Source organism: Phoca vitulina, unplaced genomic scaffold, assembly GCF_004348235.1.
Source record: "Phoca vitulina isolate PV1807 unplaced genomic scaffold, GSC_HSeal_1.0 scaffold8, whole genome shotgun sequence".
In the NCBI taxonomy this organism is placed as follows: Eukaryota; Metazoa; Chordata; class Mammalia; order Carnivora; family Phocidae; genus Phoca; species Phoca vitulina.
The window spans coordinates 17,799,171-17,816,807 of record NW_022589711.1 but is presented as its reverse complement, the minus strand read 5'-3'; the positions used below and the strand labels follow the sequence as shown (position 1 = coordinate 17,816,807).

At 34.8% G+C, this 17,637-nt stretch overlaps 1 protein-coding gene across 3 annotated transcripts in view; it reads right to left on the bottom strand.

The window, feature by feature from the left end:
- HTR1F (5-hydroxytryptamine receptor 1F) overlaps window positions 1–17,433 on the bottom strand; it is a 135,180-nt gene extending 117,747 nt beyond the window's left edge. For 2 of the 3 annotated variants that reach the window (XM_032406332.1, XM_032406333.1), the window contains exons 1-2: window positions 7,483–8,312; window positions 3,636–3,757 (exon numbers count right to left, since the gene is read on the bottom strand). The gene's annotated coding sequence lies outside the window, so the exon portion shown is untranslated. Of the gene's footprint in view, window positions 1–3,635; window positions 3,758–7,482; window positions 8,313–10,987; window positions 11,134–16,776 lie in introns of those variants that run through there. The other variant, XM_032406331.1, reaches the window with a different exon arrangement.
- Between the last annotated feature and the right edge of the window lie 204 nt (window positions 17,434–17,637).

Sequence of the window (17,637 nt, the reverse complement as noted above, 5' to 3'; positions counted from 1 at the left end):
TGGTAGAGGCAGAGACAGGATCTGAAACCCTGCTTGTCTGGTATCATCACTTACACTCTTTTTTGTAGAATCTCCTATTTCAACGTAGCATCTCTCCAACCCATCAGTCCCAAACCATACTGCCTCTCAGGGACATGATTCTGAGCTGACCCCTCTCTGGTTTTATAGGGAAGGTATGGTGCAGTCAGAAACCAGGTCAATACACCTCTGTGAGACTAGAATGGGTCAATCTTTCAAAGAAGTCACAGTGATGGAGAAAAGGGAACAGATGCCAGAAATATTTTGTAAGCAGAGGATATGGTGACCCAATAGATAATATTAAATGAGGGGAAGCTGGGCATTAAGAAATGAATCTTCTGGCTTGAGAGACTGGATTGAAAAAAAAGGTACCATCAACCAACATACAGAATATAGGAGGAGGTACAAGCTCCATGATTAGGAGATTAAATTTGACCTGAAAACAATGACATACTTTAGTAATTATTCAAACAAATTCACAAGAGAGGAACCAGAGATTTTACCATACCACATTTCATACATTCATTGGTCATTAATTTATTGCAAGCCCAACCATAGCAGACTATAATTCGTTATCAGTCAGGTCCAGACAACTCTGAGGGTCAATATTTGGGAAATATTTCAAATACAACTTAAAGATTTGAAGCAGACACTACTTTTTCTGGTAAGAGATATGTAAATCCACCCTGCAAAGTTAATCTATTATGGCTATGGTCTGAAAAGTTGTTAGGGCAAATAAAAGGTCTGAAGAGTAGTAAAACAGATTTACCATCATGACATTTCTTTTCCACCATGACATATTTTTATGCTTTAGCTACTGCACAATTTGAAAGGATTTGGCATAATATTACTCCTGATGATCACTATCATCAAGTCCAAATACCATTTTTGACCAAGAGGGGAAAGACAAAGGATGTTCCTAAGTATAAACGTTCAGGAGGTAGGGATGGAAGTTGGAGAGATGAATAATACAAACAAAAACAAAAATGACTTTCCCTTTCTTAGTTTTTGAGAGTTTCCATTCTTATAGAATTACCCTGAGTTGAAAATAGGTAGGATTATATCTTTGAATCAATATGGTATTTTTGGCCATCTGTATTCAAAAGGAATGCCAAGAATGTACTTCGTAAACAAAGAATGCATTTATGGAACCACACCTAGCACACTGATGGTCATGTGCAGCTGTTAATCTGATTCCTGGGGATTCCAAGCCTGTTTCCACTGATGGATTCATACAATGGCTATGAATTAATTCATTCACAAGTATTATTGTGCCAGGCAGCATTGCAGGTATGGACCTGAGAATAAAACTGGACAAGTCCTTTCCTAATAGGGGAAAGAGACAATAAAAAAAACCCATATAAATAGAAATATAATTTCCAAGAGGGCTTTGTGATATGAAGAGTGACAAGTAAAAAAAGCCTGTTTTACATAGTTGAGCTTAAAATAGTGGCCACGGATCTGATCATATAGCATTTTATAGGGCATGATAAGTGATATATATTACAGTAGAATCAGTAGAACTTGCTGATGGATTGGATGACAATGAGAGGAAAAGGAAGGGGTCACTAATGACACCCATATTTTTGACTTAAACAACCAAGGGTTTAGTGGCACCATAGGAAAAATAGGGAAAAACTGGGGAGGAACAATTTTAGATAGAACACTGAGAAGTTGATCTGGACATGTAGACTGGATACAAAGATGGTGCAGAGCCATTTGTTGTCTAAGTCTAGAGGTCATGGGAAATTCAGGATTGGGGCTCTAAATCTGGAAAACTTCTGCATATGTAAATTTTTTTTAAGCTGTGGGAACAGTTGAGACAATATGAATAAGGATAAAGAAGGGAAGAGGCCTGAGACTCCAAGAGCATTCCTACATCTCGAGGTCTTGAAAAGGACGATGAACTGCAAAGTAGACTACGTGGGCAAGAGGCTCTTGATACAGAATACCTCTACTGTCTACATTACTTCTCTGTAACTCAAACTGGCAAGCACTACAGCTTATAAATTGTTAATATTCTCTATCATAACTGAGAATCTATGCAGTGGGAAAATAAAAATCTTTTAAAAAGAATAAGAGACTGGGGACCACTGGAGTTTTAAAATCTAATACATAGAATTACAAATTAGTATAAATTTAAAAGTATTTTTCATAGATGGTAACATTTTGGCTTTCCATTTAACAAAAAAATAGTTTAATTATTAAACAAATACTTCTAGCTTGGAACTGTAGCTTACATGAGATAATATGCCAGACTGTCTCTTAAGAACTATTAAAATCCATATACATGGCAACAGAGTTATCTTATGGTTGTGTTAATATCCTAAATAATAATAAGAATTTCTATAAAACTTGGAATTTTATGAAACATTCTTTGATTAACTCAGACAACTATGTAAGGGTTAGAAGGTAAATATTATTATCATCATTTTGCTAATAGGCACAATGGGATTCAGAGAGGCTGACTGATTTGAATAATGTCATCCAGCTAGGTATATGTGACCTGAATGAGGATCTTATGACTCTTAATCCATTGCTCTTCCCAAGATCACACCATTTATTATGTGGTTTGATTTCTTCTTTTTTTTAAATTTTATTATGTTATGTTAATCACCATACATTACATCATTAGTTTTTGATGTAGTGTTCCATGATTCATTGTTTGCATATAACACTCAGTGCTCCATTCAATACGTGCCCTCTTTAATACCCATCACCAGGCTAACCCATCCCCCACCCCCTCCCCTCTAGAACCCTCAGTTTGTTTCTCAGAGTCCATAGTCTCTCATGGTTCGTCTCCCCCTCCGATTTCCCCCCCTTCATTTTTCCCTTCCTACTATCTTCTTCTTTTTTTTTTAACATATAATGTATTATTTGTTTCAGAGGTACAGGTCTGTGATTCGATACTCTTACACAATTCACAGCACTCACCATAGCATATTTCTTATCTATGCTTAGAATCAGAGACATGTGTATGGGTTGTGCAGACTGTGTATTGCATGGGTAAGGTATGAATGCCCTTCACACGGGGCAGTAAGCAGCCTGAGCAAGCTAATCAGTAGCTGCGATTAAAATACTTCACTTTGACCATTACATCTAATAGTCGCAGAAACATGGAGATAAGAGCTAAAACCGATTTGTCATTTTATTAGAGATAGCTATCATCCCTCTAAAGAATAAAAATGAAAAACTGGATCTTCCAAGTGATGATGATGATTGTAAAAATTCTTTGCTAAACCTGAAATTCTGCAGGTTTTCTTTCTGATAGAGTATTTTATGTCTATTTTTCATTTTCTAGAAGCATTTATCTTAATTCACTTTTTCGTTGATCCATGTTCACTCACTCAACTGTTCTCTTAGCAACGTTTCTAAGTTTCTACCGTATCTTCTTCCAGCAGGTTCTCGGGTCTATCCTCCTTGCACCTTTAAACACGACCGGCCATTAGCAAACTGATTAGTCAATGGTGGTGGCCTTTCCTGGAAACAGTACTCACACCTTCATCCCTCTAGTGTCACATCTGCTTTTAGTTCCTTGATTTACCACATTGTTTTTATCATACTCTCCCTAATTCACAACTTATTTTTCTTCATCATTTAAATCTGAGAATGCTCACCATATTGTGATAGATTGAATTATTGGTTTTCATCACCACTCTGCCTCCTCATGTTCCTGCTCTTGTGAGAAGTCAGCAAGAGGCTCACAGTCCACTTTAATCTCACCCTCTCTTCTTAGCTCCTTAAAAAAAAAAAAAAAAAGAATGAAGCAAATTATTTCTTTTTGATTCTCTCAAAACTTTTCCAGCCAATATATGCCCTGGTTCTGATGTACTGATGTAGCAGTCGCCCTTCCTCTTCCATCCCCATCAACAGCCACTTTTAAAAGTGAAACATCAGGTTTAGAAGTTAAAAGAGAAAAAGATGCACGTGTGCGCGCGTGTGTGTTTGTGAGAATATAAATTATAATGGCTGTGTTATACAATGCATACTAAATAAGGATATTTGGCTATTCTTTTTGTAATTAACATTTATCAATATCTACCAGACATTGGATTAGAGAATCAATTAGAGAACCGAGAGCAAATTTAATTATGACACTTGGGAGAATGGGTTCATTGACCTGCTCTTTATGAAACTATTTATTTGGGGCACCTGGGTGGCTCAGTGGGTTAAGCGTCTGCCTTTGGCTCAGGTCGTGATCCCAGCGTCCTGGGACTGAGCCCCGCAAAGGGCTCCCAGCTCAGCGGGGAATCTGCTTCTCCCTCTGCCTCTCCCCCTGGCTTGTGTTCTCTCTCTCGCTCACTCTCTCAAAAAAAAAAAAAAAAAAAAAAAGATACTATTTATTCCACACAGGGAGCAGGACTAGTGTTATCAATAACGGAAAAGCAATCACAAATATTTTGAGATTTAAGGGGTTATGGGAAGTCTCTTTTCTAGCAGGTGTGGGGCATCAAGTTGTTAACATTTAATATAAAATAAGCTAGTAGCATACTACATTTCATGCTTTGTGGGATTAAGGATAGAATACCATAAGATTGCTGGCTATGTCAGCTGGGGTGAATTTCTCATAAAAAAAAAAAAGAAACCAATAATTTTGGTCTTTCCTAATTCATACAGTTGATAAGAAAATCAAAGAAAATGTACTTAGAGGTAATTTGGAAAATACAAGGATTATATAAATGTAACTTATTTTATGCCTTTGTTTTAAAATTGGCAAGCCTATTACTGCTTGTCTTAATCAGTTAGTCTGGAAATCAATGGACGTAATCTTCAATTAAAAAAATTATTTTATTTGATATGTTCCAGAGTGCTTACACTGGCTTTTGATTTGGCCATATTTAGTATCATTCAAGATAAATTTACAATTTGATTTACCTGAATTAGTATTCAAATGGTCATGCAAAACTTACAAAACATAAATAGGGTAATAAATACTACTGCTGGTCAAATTTGTAAATCTTAGCCACTTTATTTTAGGTTTATTCCTTTGCCTTTAAGATAGAAAACTAGTAACATTAATAGTAACAACAACAAAAAAATAACACATTTATGAGGTTGATTTTAACCAAGTATTAATCATGGTAAAATGGTTCATAATCTAGGAAACTAATGTTATTGAAATATTTACTCATGTCTATTTCTTTCACTTTTGTCTATCAGATTCTAAGATTTAGACTTGCTCATTATTATTACTGTCCAAAGTTGGGTTGAAGTATTTCTATTGCTCAAAAAGAAATTAAAATATCCACACAGAAATGCAAAAAAGCAGAAAATGAAAGCTAAAAAATAAAATTATCAGTGCAATGTTCTTGAAAAGAGGTCTAACAAGTTTGAATTAAATTTTTCACATTCAATATTAAATTTTTCCTAATTTTACTAAAGTCTGTAGTTTGTCAATATTAAGCATGGATTTTGGTTAAAATACTAATTAATACTGAATCTCATTTTAGGTAATTTATAAAATATAAAAACATTTTACTTCATATAGCTAATGTTCTTTTATTATCTTATTACAAACATTAAAACTTTATGATCTTTTATGTTAGTGTGATGGAGATACGGGTTAATTATAAAGTTTTTAATTAATAAATAATAAATTAATTAATTTTCCAGTTTTATTTCTTTCTACAACTTACCATACCCAGCATGAACAGGGAAACAAAACAAAACAAAACTAGAAGATATTTTGAAAAGGAATAGCACTATAATGGTGATGTAAAAGAAAAGAGAAAAAATAACAAAGAAGAGTCTAGTTATTGAGGTAATTCACTAAAATTCTAGCTGCCTTCTTTGAATTTAAAATATCCAAACTCACAAAATAGATGAAAAATAAAACTGCCCTATGAAAATAAGCCAAAAGATGAACCAATTGACAAAACTATATAAAAATATTCAAGAGTTGAGAATAAAATCTTATCATCTTGTGCCAATTGATTAGCAATTAAAATACTTTTATGTATATCAGGTTGTGGAGAAATGAATACAACCATACATATTTATAGTGACAACTGGTAAAATTCTTTTCAAAAGAAATGTGGCAATAAGCAACCTGTCCCAATAATGTTCATATCATTTGACTAGTTATCCTACTGCTGGATATTTATCATGCAGAAATAATTTAAATGAAGTAAAAAAGTATGCATATGAGACAATTCACTGAATTGTTTATACCAGTGAAAAACTTGATGTAAACTCTCTTTGTTGTTCTATGGGTATAAAAAGAAGTTAAAGGATATTTTTCTTGTTCCCTAGAATTTTAGGCCAAAGCTCAATCCAGAAGGCAACAAGAACCAATATATAAGTTTATAAATCTAATGATAAGGTTCTATAAGTTTCAATGAGTTGTTGAAGCTAGTCAAATTCCTGCAGTGCATAAAGAGAAGATCCCAAAGTTACCCCATGCTGCAGACTGAATTTTTATGTCTCTCCCAAATTCATTATGTTGAAACTTGGTCCCCAATGTAATGGTATTAGGAGGCGGGGCCTTTGGGAAGTGATTAGGTCATGAGGGTAGAACGCTCATGAATGGTATTAGTGCCCTTAAAAAAAGAGAGCCCAGAGCTCCCTCTAACCCCACCTCCCTGCGAGGATTAGAAGAAGGGAGAAGACAGCCATCTATAAACCAGGAAACAAGCTCTCTAGACACCAGATCTGTGAATACTTTGATCTGAGACTTCCTAGCCTCCAGAAATGGGAGAAATAAATTTCTATTGTTTGTAAGCCACTCAGTCTATGGTACTTTGTAATAGCATCTTGAACTAAGATGCCCTATTATACCCTTCCCTCACATCTGCAACTGAGATGAAACAAGTAAGGTTCCCAGTGAGCAAAACTGAAGGAGGTACAGACACAGCCCGGAGAGTAAATGCCTCCTTAAATATTTTGCTCTAGATTTCTTTACTAGCTGGATGTTGGTTTGGCCTATAGACTCAATGGTATGTCTGTAGGATACACAAACAGGGGAAAACATAACTAGAGAAAGGAAAGGGATAGGAGGAGAGGGAAGAGGGGCTGAAGGAGGGGTGGCAGTGGAGGAGCCTGAAAGCCCACCATTGGCAGGGTAGGGTTGCAGGTGGATCAAGTGGAGGTCTGGGAGGACATTTAGGTCTATGCTGTATGCTGTCTGTCATCTTCCGCCATTCCTCCTGTTCCACAGATCCCTTTGCTTCTGGAGTTGGCTTACTCTGTGAGCAGCCTTCATGGTGTGGTACTGGCAGGATGTCTCAAATACAGAATTGTCCAGATTTTCCCTCCGACCTACAGGAAATATGCAACCTCGCTATGCTAAACAGTGGGTTTGACTCTTCACTGTCACCCCACCATCAGTCCCACTGCCTTGTACATGGATTATTTTTAAAGTTCCTATCACAAACTCTCTGGACTCTGATACTCTGGTATCAGTATCAATACTTGGGAAATACTTGGGAAAAAATCTGAAGATGTGTGTCTTACATATGCACGTACCTGGTACAGCACTTGACAGGTTCTCTGATTCATTCAGAGGGTTGCTTTACATCTAAGCTAAGGTCTCTCTGTTGAGAGCTCTTCAAACATGAAGCAAATAAACATGTGCAGAATTCCCAGAGTTACACAGCATTTGTATAATTCTTTAAAGCAACCAAAAATAAATCACAAGAACTCTTGTTTTCCTTCCTGATAATGGTGTCTCTTCAGGATCCTATAAAAGCAGAGTGCCATGCTGAAGGTTATCAGACAGTTTCCACAGAAAATGTACTTGTCAATTCCATGTCTGACAAAGAATATCTTTCTACTAGCTCCCTTGGATTTGACAGAGCTGTGCTTTATATAGCATGGCTTCATCAGCGGCGTGAGCAGCAGTACCGACGCGGCATCTGCCAACGCAGTGAATGATGATAAATTTGACACACATTTTGAAACACCTTAGTAATCTTACCCTTTGTCTTCTCTAACTTTTTAGATTAAAGCTTCCTTTATGTCACTTGGAGTTAAGGCATCTGAAAGATTGCCAGAAGCAGAGGTCGAGTCACATTCCAGCTGTGCATCTCATTTGTAAAATTTAACAGTTTGCAGGATGCCAAAAGCATGGCTTAGTTCATACAGAACAGAACGATAATAAAAAGCTGGAGCTCTCAGCAGTTCCACAAGTGTAGCACTCCCAACTAGTATAGTTTCAAGGACTTGGAAATGTTTTGCTAGCTAAAATGCGTACTGTTCTGTGTAGAATTTCGTAATGGGGATGGATGATAAGGACCACTGCCTGACTCTTCTTATTGAGCATCAGTTTTTTTTTTATTATTATTACTTCCAATCCTATTTATAACGATTCAGAAAGTCATTATCACTATCAAAGATGCTTTTTTATTGACGATTTGTATATAATGATATGTATTATATAAAGATGCACTTTTCATATTCAGGAACTTAAAATCTAAGAGAACAATAATGATGTAGTACAAGACAATTCAGAAAGCTATGTTGAGTGAAGTTAATGCCACCTCTTTGATAGCATTCAGTTGCAGGGCTACCAAATCAGCAAAACTGATACTTTTTCTATACATTGGGAAGTGTAGGAATTAGTAAGGACGATAAATCTGGCAGCATTTAATTTCATTTGTGTGTATGCGTGCATGTGCCTGCATGCATGTGAGTAGCTATTTGGAATTTCAGAGAAACTATGGACTCATAACATTCAAGTTGGTCCTACTTATGCATATAATACCTTTTGTTTATAAAATATTTCTGTAATTCATTTTCTTATTTTGATACAACAATTTTGAGATTTTAAGGAGTCTAAGAATTATTTTAGCTCTTTTGTGGTAAATAAAACAGAGACACAAAGATGTTTACAGACTTTACCAAGATGATACTATTAATAAGAGGCCCAGGGAATATTAATTCATTAAACTTTCATTTGCTTATTAAATATGCATTTGTTGAGTTTTTAAAACCTTATTTTAGTTAGTAGTCACTGGGTACACCATAATTAAAGACATATTCCTTGCCTTTCAGAAGCTCACGGCATAGTGAGGGTGGGGGAGATATTTTTATACATAATCTACACATAAATGTAGTAAGTTCAACTATAAATATATACAAATAAGAGCTGTGAGAGGCCAGTAAATTGAATAACAATTTGTAGAGAGACTCTAGGAAGATTTTGTTGAGGATGCGATTGCTAATTGCTTCCATTAGGAAATTCAGAATGGCAGGTTAATCTGGTTTAGAGATGAAGTTGGAAATGTAGACAGAGGCCAGAGTGTGAAGAATCTATACACCAGGTTAAAGGTACCTGATTTTATCATTCTTCTACCTCCTTGCTTTTGCCAAACCTATTGCCTCCCAAGTACCACCCCCCCAAAAATTAAACCATTTAACAAAATATATAAAATATAGAAAGAACAGTTAAAAGTCAGAAAACCAGGAAAGTGTTGCTGTAGAAACTAGAGAGCTTTAAGTGGTTTCTGAAATTTAAAAATGTTAAGAATAACTATAACCACAAAAATTTGATTAAAGATATACAATATAATACAATACAATAATAGTAGGAGACTTCAGTACTCCACTATCAATAATGGAGACAATCAATAAGGCAATACATCATTTGAACAACACTAGAATAAATTGAACTAACGGACATATACAGAATGTTTCACCCAACAGCAGAATGCACATTTCTTCTTAAGTGCATGTAGAACATTCTCCAGGATAGATTACATACTAGGTAACAAAACAAATCTCAACAAATTTAAGAAGACTGAAATCATTTCGAGTATTTTATACATAATCTACACATAAATGTAGTAAGTGGCATAAATGCCACTTGGCAACCACAATGGCATAAAACTACAATAACAAAAGGAAAAGGAGAAAACCCACAAATGCATGGAAATTAAACAATGCACTCTTGAACAACCACTGGGTCAAAAAAGAAATCAAAAGGGAACTTAGAATTATCTCGAGACAAACAAAAATAAAACACAGCATACCAAAACTTATAGAATACAGCAAAGCAGTATGAAGAGTGAATTTTGTAGTGATAAATGTCCATATTAAAAAAGAAGAAAGATCTTAATTAAACAACCTAACTTTACTCTTCAAGCAATTAAAAAAGGAAGAACAAACTAAGCCCAAAGTTAGCAGAAAGAAATAAATAATAAAGATTAGAGTCGAAATAAATGAAATAAATAATAGAAAAACAATAGAAAAAAATCAATGAGTTGGTTTTTTGAAAAGATCAACAAAAATTGACAAATCTTTAGTTAGACTAATCAAGAAAAAGGAGAGAAGACTCAGATAAATAAAATTAAAAATAAAAGAGACATTATAAGTGATGCCCCAGAAATAAAAAAGATCATAAGAGACTACTATGAATAATTATATACCAATGAATTGGAAATGTAAAATAAAAGGATAAATTCCTAGAGACATGCAATAGAACAATACTGAATCAAGAAGAAATAGCATGAACAGATGAATAACACACAAGGAAACTGAATCAGAAATAAAAGATAACCTATCAAAGAAAAAGTCCAGGACCATATGACTTCACAAGTTAATGCTACCAAACATTAAAAAAATTAATACCAACCCTTCTTAAACTCATCCAAAAATAGAAGAGGAAACACTTCCAAACTCATTTTATGAGGTCACCATCACCCTGATATCAAAGCCCAATAAAAATACCATAAGGAAAGAAAACTACAGCCCAATTTCTCTAATAAACATAGATGTAAAATTCTTCAACAAAATATTAGCAAACCAAATTCAACGGTATGTTACAAGGATCATACACATGGACCAAGTGGGGTTTATCCCTGGGATGCAAAGATGGTTCAACATATGCCAAAGAATCAATGTGATACTATATTAGAAGAATGAAGGATAAAAATTAAATAATCATCTCAACAGAGGCAGAAAAAGCATTTGACAAAATCAACACACTTTCATGATAAAAACTCTCAACAAATTAGGTATAAAAGGAACTTACCTCAACACACTAAAGGTCTTATACAAAAAACCCACAGCTAACATCATACTCAGTGGTGAAAAAGAAGGCTTTTCCTCCAAGATCTGGAGCAAGGCCAGGTTGCCTGATCTCATCATTTCTATTCAACATAGCACTAGAAGTCCTAGCTGGGACAATCAGTGAAGAAAAAGAAATGAAACGAATCCAAAGAAGAGAGGAAGAAGTAAAATTATCTCTTTTTGCAGATGACATGATCTTATATGTAGAAAATCCTAAGGATTATACACACACACACACACACACACACACCATTAGAACTAAAAAATGAATTCAGCAAGTTGCAGGATACAAAATCAGCATATAAAAATTACATGTGTTTCTATATACCAACAATGTGCTATCTGAAAAGGAAATCACAAAAATCCATTGACAATAGAATGAAAAAGAACAAAATATTTATAAATAAACTTAACTAGGGGTGCCTGGGTGGCTCAGTCAGTTAAGTGGCTGGCTCTTGATTTTGGCTCAGATCATGATCTCAGGGTCATGGGACTGAGCCCTGCATCAGGCTCTGAGATCAGCGGGGAGTCTGCTTGAGGATTCTCTCTCTCCCTCTGTCCCTCCCTCCACTCAGGCTCTCTCTCTCTTTCTCTCTCTCAAGGAGGTGGAGGACACATACACTGAAAACTATAAAATACTCATCAAAGAAAAACAGACACAAATAACTGCAAAGACATTCTGTGTTTATGGATTGGAAGAGTTAATATTATTAAAATGTCCATACCACCCAAAGCAATCTACAGATTCAGTGCAATCCCTATCAAAATCCTAAAGTCATTTTTCAGAGAAATAGGAAAAACAATCCTAAAAATTCATATGGAACCACAAAGGTTCTGTATAGCCAAAGCAATTTTGAGCAAGAAGAACAAAGATGGAGGTATCATTACTTCTTAATTTCAAAATATATCACAAAGGTACAATAATCAAAACAGTATGGTACTAGCATAAAAACAGACATACAGACTATTGGAACAGAAGAGAGAGCCCAGAAATAAAATCCACATATATATTATCAACTGATCTTTGAGAAAGGTGCCAAGAATACACAATGGGGAAAATACAGTCTCTTCCACAAATGGTGTTGCGAAAACTGAGTATACACATACAGAAGAGTGAAATTGGGCCCCTATCTTATACCGTACACAGAAATTAGCTAAAACTATATTAAAGACTTAACATAATACCTGAAACACTACAACTTCTAGAAGAAAACATAAGGAAAAAGCTTTTTGACATTGATCTTAGCGATAACCCTTGACATGACACCAAAAGTGCAAACAACAAAAGCAAAAAATAGGTAAGTGGGACTATATCAAACTAAAAAGCTTTCATAGCAAAGAAAACAATCAAGAGAATGAAAAGGCAACCTAGGGAATGGGGGAAAATATTTGCAAGTCATCTATCTGATAAAGTGTTTATATCCAAAATATATAGGGAACTTCTATAACTCAATAGCAAAAACAAACAAAACAAAACAAACAAAAAACCTGACTAAAAAATGGGCAAAGGAACTGAATAGACGTTTCTCCAAATAAGGCAGACAAAGAGCTGACAAGTATATTAAAAAGTGCTCAACATTACTAATCATCAGGGAAATGAAAATTAAAACCACAATGATACCACTTCACGTCTGTTAGGATGGCTATTATCAATAAGACAAGAGATCAATTTGTTGAGGATGTAGAGAAAAGGGAATCCTAGTGCACTACCATGGGAATGTAAACTGTTGCTGCCACTGTGGAAAAATGTATGAAAAATACCTAAAAAATTAAAAATGGAACTACCATATAATCCAGCAATCTCATTTCTGGGTATATATCCAAAGGAATTAAAATCATAATCTTGAAAAGATGTTTACATGCCCATGTTCATTGCAGCACTATTCACAAAACCAAGTTCACAAAACAATCCAATCAACAGAGGAATGAATAAAGAACATGATTATATATATATAAATATTATATATACACACAAATACATGTATAAATGTATATACACATATATACATTTACACACATATACATATGTATATACATTTATACATATGTACATTTATACATTTATACAAATGTGTGTGTATAAATATACACATGTATATATTTATACATATATGTGTATATATACACATATATATATGTGTGTATGTAATCACGTTCTTTATTCATTCCTCTGTTCATGTTCTTTATTCATTCCTCTGTTGATGGACACTGGGTTGTTTCCTGATCTTGGTTTTGTGAAGAGTACTTTAATTCCTTTATTTCCTTTAATTCCTTTGGATATATAAATGTATATATGCATTATATATATACACATTTATAAATACACACACAATGGAATACTGTTCAGCCTTAAAAAGAAGGAAATCCTGCCATTCACAACAACATGTATAGACGTGTAGGGCATTATCTTAAGAGAAAAAAGCCAGTCATAAAAGGGTAACTACTACATGATCCTTTTTATACGGGGAATCTAAAACTGTCAAACTCATAAAAGCAGAGAGTAGAATGGTGATTGCCAGGGCCTAGTGGGGAGGGGTAAATGGGGAGGCATTAGTCAAAGGGTACAAAATTTCAGTTATGGGAGATGAATATGTCCTAGAGATGTACTGAACAGCATAGCACCTATATTAATAATGCTGTATTGTATACTTTAAAACTTGCTAAGAGGCTAGATCTTATGTTAAGTGTCTTTATTACCAAAAAATAATAAAGAGGGCAAGATAAAACTTCTGGAATTGATGGATATGTTTATGACATAGATTGTGGTGATGGTTTCACAGATGTGTACTTATCGTCAAATATATTGAGTTGTATACATATTTTAAGAATTTACTGCTTTTTATATGCTAATTATACCTCAATAAAGTGGTTTAAAGAAAAGAGAAGTAACTTCTGTAAATTATAGCAAATACTGCCAAGCGATAAGATAGGGTGAAAGTTGAAGATTGTTTTTTGAATTTATCAATTTGGAGGGCACTGGTGATTTCATTAAGAACGAACAATTACAAGAGAATGATATCTCCCTAGCCACTCAACTAAGTCCTTCCTCTTAACTAGAATCATATATTTGCACATGTTCTTTGCTTAATCACATTCTCTTGTCATGTTTCAAATTTCCTTAAGGCGTGGTTCTCTGCAAATGAAACTGAAAAATTAATCCAAACTAATCACTGAAGGAGAGTAGATGGGTTAACTTATTCCTCAATGAAAACTTGGATAATAATCTTGAAATAATTACTTAGATAACTTTGGCTTTATATACCAGAAAGGGCAAAAGCACCTTCAATGATATGTTGTAAAGAGGGAGGAAGTAAAATGCTAGGGTGGTCACTCTTGCTTTCTTAAGGAAGTCTACTAAGACATTATCATCAGCTACATGAAGAATGACACTTCTCTGCCTTAGTAATCAATAGCTTCTAATTTTACATTTGGAGTAGAGAAAGTTACGAATTTTAATTAGCACACATCAAGTAACTATAGGAATTTGTACCCCCATCATGTTACCTCCCTGGTCAAAACCTTTCAAATGTCTCTTTGCTGATAAGCTGTATAATCCTAGATCATCCATATATAATTGGCAGTAGGTTCCTTTTCCATAAAATGAGATTGTTTTCTTTTTAGTATTGATTTGGGAATGAAATAGAAACACATAAAGCAGCCAATATAGTGCATGCATCTTCAAATATGTTAATTATACACTAAACAGAAAATCTTACATAGACTCATTTGTTGATTAGGTACCAAGCTACTTTTGTAGTAGATCTCCTGATCCTACTCTAGGTCTAGTTTGCATTTGAAATACATTAGGTTACTCACTTTTTCATTAAAAAAATCTCTGGGGCACCTGGATGGCTCAGATGGTTAAGCATCTGCCTTCGGTCGGGTCATGATCCCAGGGTCCTAGGATCGAGCCCCACGTCTGGCTCCTGGCTCAGCGGGGAGCCTGCTTCTCCCTCTGCTTCTCCCTCTGCTTCTCCCTCTGCCTCTCCCCCTGCTCGTGCTCTCTCTCTCTCTATCTCTGTGCCTCGAATGAATAAATAAAATCTTAAAAAAAAAAAATCTCTTATACTTCTGTGTCAATTCATTCTTTTTGTTTGATTCACTGAAAATGCCCCAAATCTGACAATTTCTATTCAACAAAATCCTGCAAATAACATTTTAAATGTCAGGCTTTTAAGTCTTTCCTGTTTATTATAGCCAGAAGTTATTTTCTTCCATGCATTCCCAAGACATATTATTTCCACCTTCCGCAGAATTGTACTTTTGTGGCAAATACCATACATAGGTTGATCCACTCAATACCCTTTCCACATTCTTTGTCTTCCTTTTCCTTCACCATAGAGGCTGCAAAATGATAAGCCACGAGATCGGGTCATAAAGATTATCCATGTGCCACTGCCCCTAGCTCCTGCAAAGTTTTGTGCTTATTTTATTTTGACACTTCAAAGATGGAAAAGAAAACAAATGTAGGTTATTTTTCTTGAATTCTTCCTGTGGTGTCTGCATTTCTCATGAATTCTCCCTCCCATAGAAAAGCCATTTTTTAAAAGATTTATTTATTTATTTGAGAGAGAGAGAGGGAGAGCATGCGTGCGCATGTGCGGGGCAGGGGGAGGAGCAGAGGGACCAGGGAGAGAGTCTCAAGCACTCCCCACTGAGCTCAGAGCCCAACATGGGGCTCAATCTCACAACCCTGGCTGAGATCATGACCTGAGCAGAAACCAAGAGTCGGACAGTTAACCGACTGCACCACTCAGGCGCCCCTAAAAGCCATTTGTGCAGATTGCTACGTAGGTGTGCCAACACTAGAGACCCTATGACCATTTCCTTACTAATTATATTGCATCAATTCTGACCTCCTTTTTCTACTTGCTAATGAGTAAGGACAGGAAGAAGGAAATGAACAGTACAGAAGATGGAGAAAAAATAATTCTTTATTATCTATTTATATATCAGCTACATTCTTATTTATTGTATCTTTTAGTCATCACAAGATGCCTGTGGAATAGCTTTTGTTATTCAGAATTTTACAGATGAATATATCAAGGCTTAGCTAAATTAGGTAATTTTGCTAAAATCACACACCAGGTGATGGTGCTGGGATTGAAGCCAATCAGCTTCTGATCCTAATGGTCTCAATCACTTTGGATTGTACCACACTGCCTTGTTCATTACTTTAAACATGAAAGTACATACAACCAGGTAAAAAAAAAAAAAAAATCCTTTATTTTTACCGGTTAGATCTTACATAGCCTGGTAATCGTTTTAAAAAAAGTGTGACTGAGATTATACTAGAGGTACGCTGGAGTTGGCTCCCACTGGCTAAAAGTCATTGGGCACATTTCTTTCCACTGAACTGTGTTCAGTGACTTCACATTGGTCGTTTGGAACTGATTATTTCAGGGGCATTTATATTGTTTGCACTATGAAGATCAGCAAACTCTACAGATCTGGGCTCTTGCTCTCCCTCCCCCTGTTGGTTGATAAACATTTACTGGAATACCACTAGTCAAAACATTTTCATCCAAAATCTTTAGAAACATTTTAAAAAATCATTTTAACATTAATCTCTTTCCTTTACTATTATATATCTTTCATAGCTGAGTTTTCATCTGTTGACATTTGAAACATTATTGTCGTGTCCTTTATGCTTCAAAGATTTCCCACTATTATAAAATAAAACCCATCAATTTCCTTCCCCCCCTTATTTATTCACAGCCCTACTTTGCCCGTTTTAAAATTGCAACTTACATGTGTAGTTGTGCCAAGAGCTATTGAATCAAGTAGTTTGAGCACTTGTCTGTAGGAATGCGTCTTTTCACAACAGAACTCTATTGAATGTCCTGAAATAACTGAACGATTTGTTCCCTTCACTTCCTATAAGAAATTTAAACAATGACCTGTATCAATTTCTAATAGAATACACATCAACTCCACTTGGCTATACTATCAAAAAGAATAAAATCAAATCAAGAAATTATCCATCAATATCAAAAGGTAGTGACAAAAGAAAAAAGAAGAAAACACTGAAAAATTTTTGGTCCAGGTATAATGGAATGTGGTATTTAAAGTAGTTAATTAAAAATGTAAGGAAAGCTCATTTATTAAAAGGGAAAATACCCAGACCGAGTATCCAGATTAGGTAAAAATAAAAGCTAGTAATATTTTGCTTGTAAGAAAAATTCAAATATGATTCAGGCCAATAAACCTGAGGCAAACTTAAAGAAAAGAAGGACAACAAGGCTACTATTAAACAAGATGAATTCAATGAAAAAAAAAGAGAAAGTAAATTTCACATAGGAAAACTAGACAATCATATATCTTTAAGTGCCCAATAATCAAGCACCACAATATACAAAAAAATGTAAGTTGGATATCCACTGGAAAATAGACAAATACAATTATAGATGGAAACTTTAATGGACCTCTATAAATAAGTAACAGATTAATCATATAAAGTAACAAGAGTATAGAAGTGATTAATATAATGCTAAATTTTAGTGCCATACACAGCACATAATTCACTCTTTCAAGTGTGCAGTGATATTTTACACAAATTAAACACATATAAACCAAAAAGAAAACTTTACATAAGCATCTTAAATAGAAATC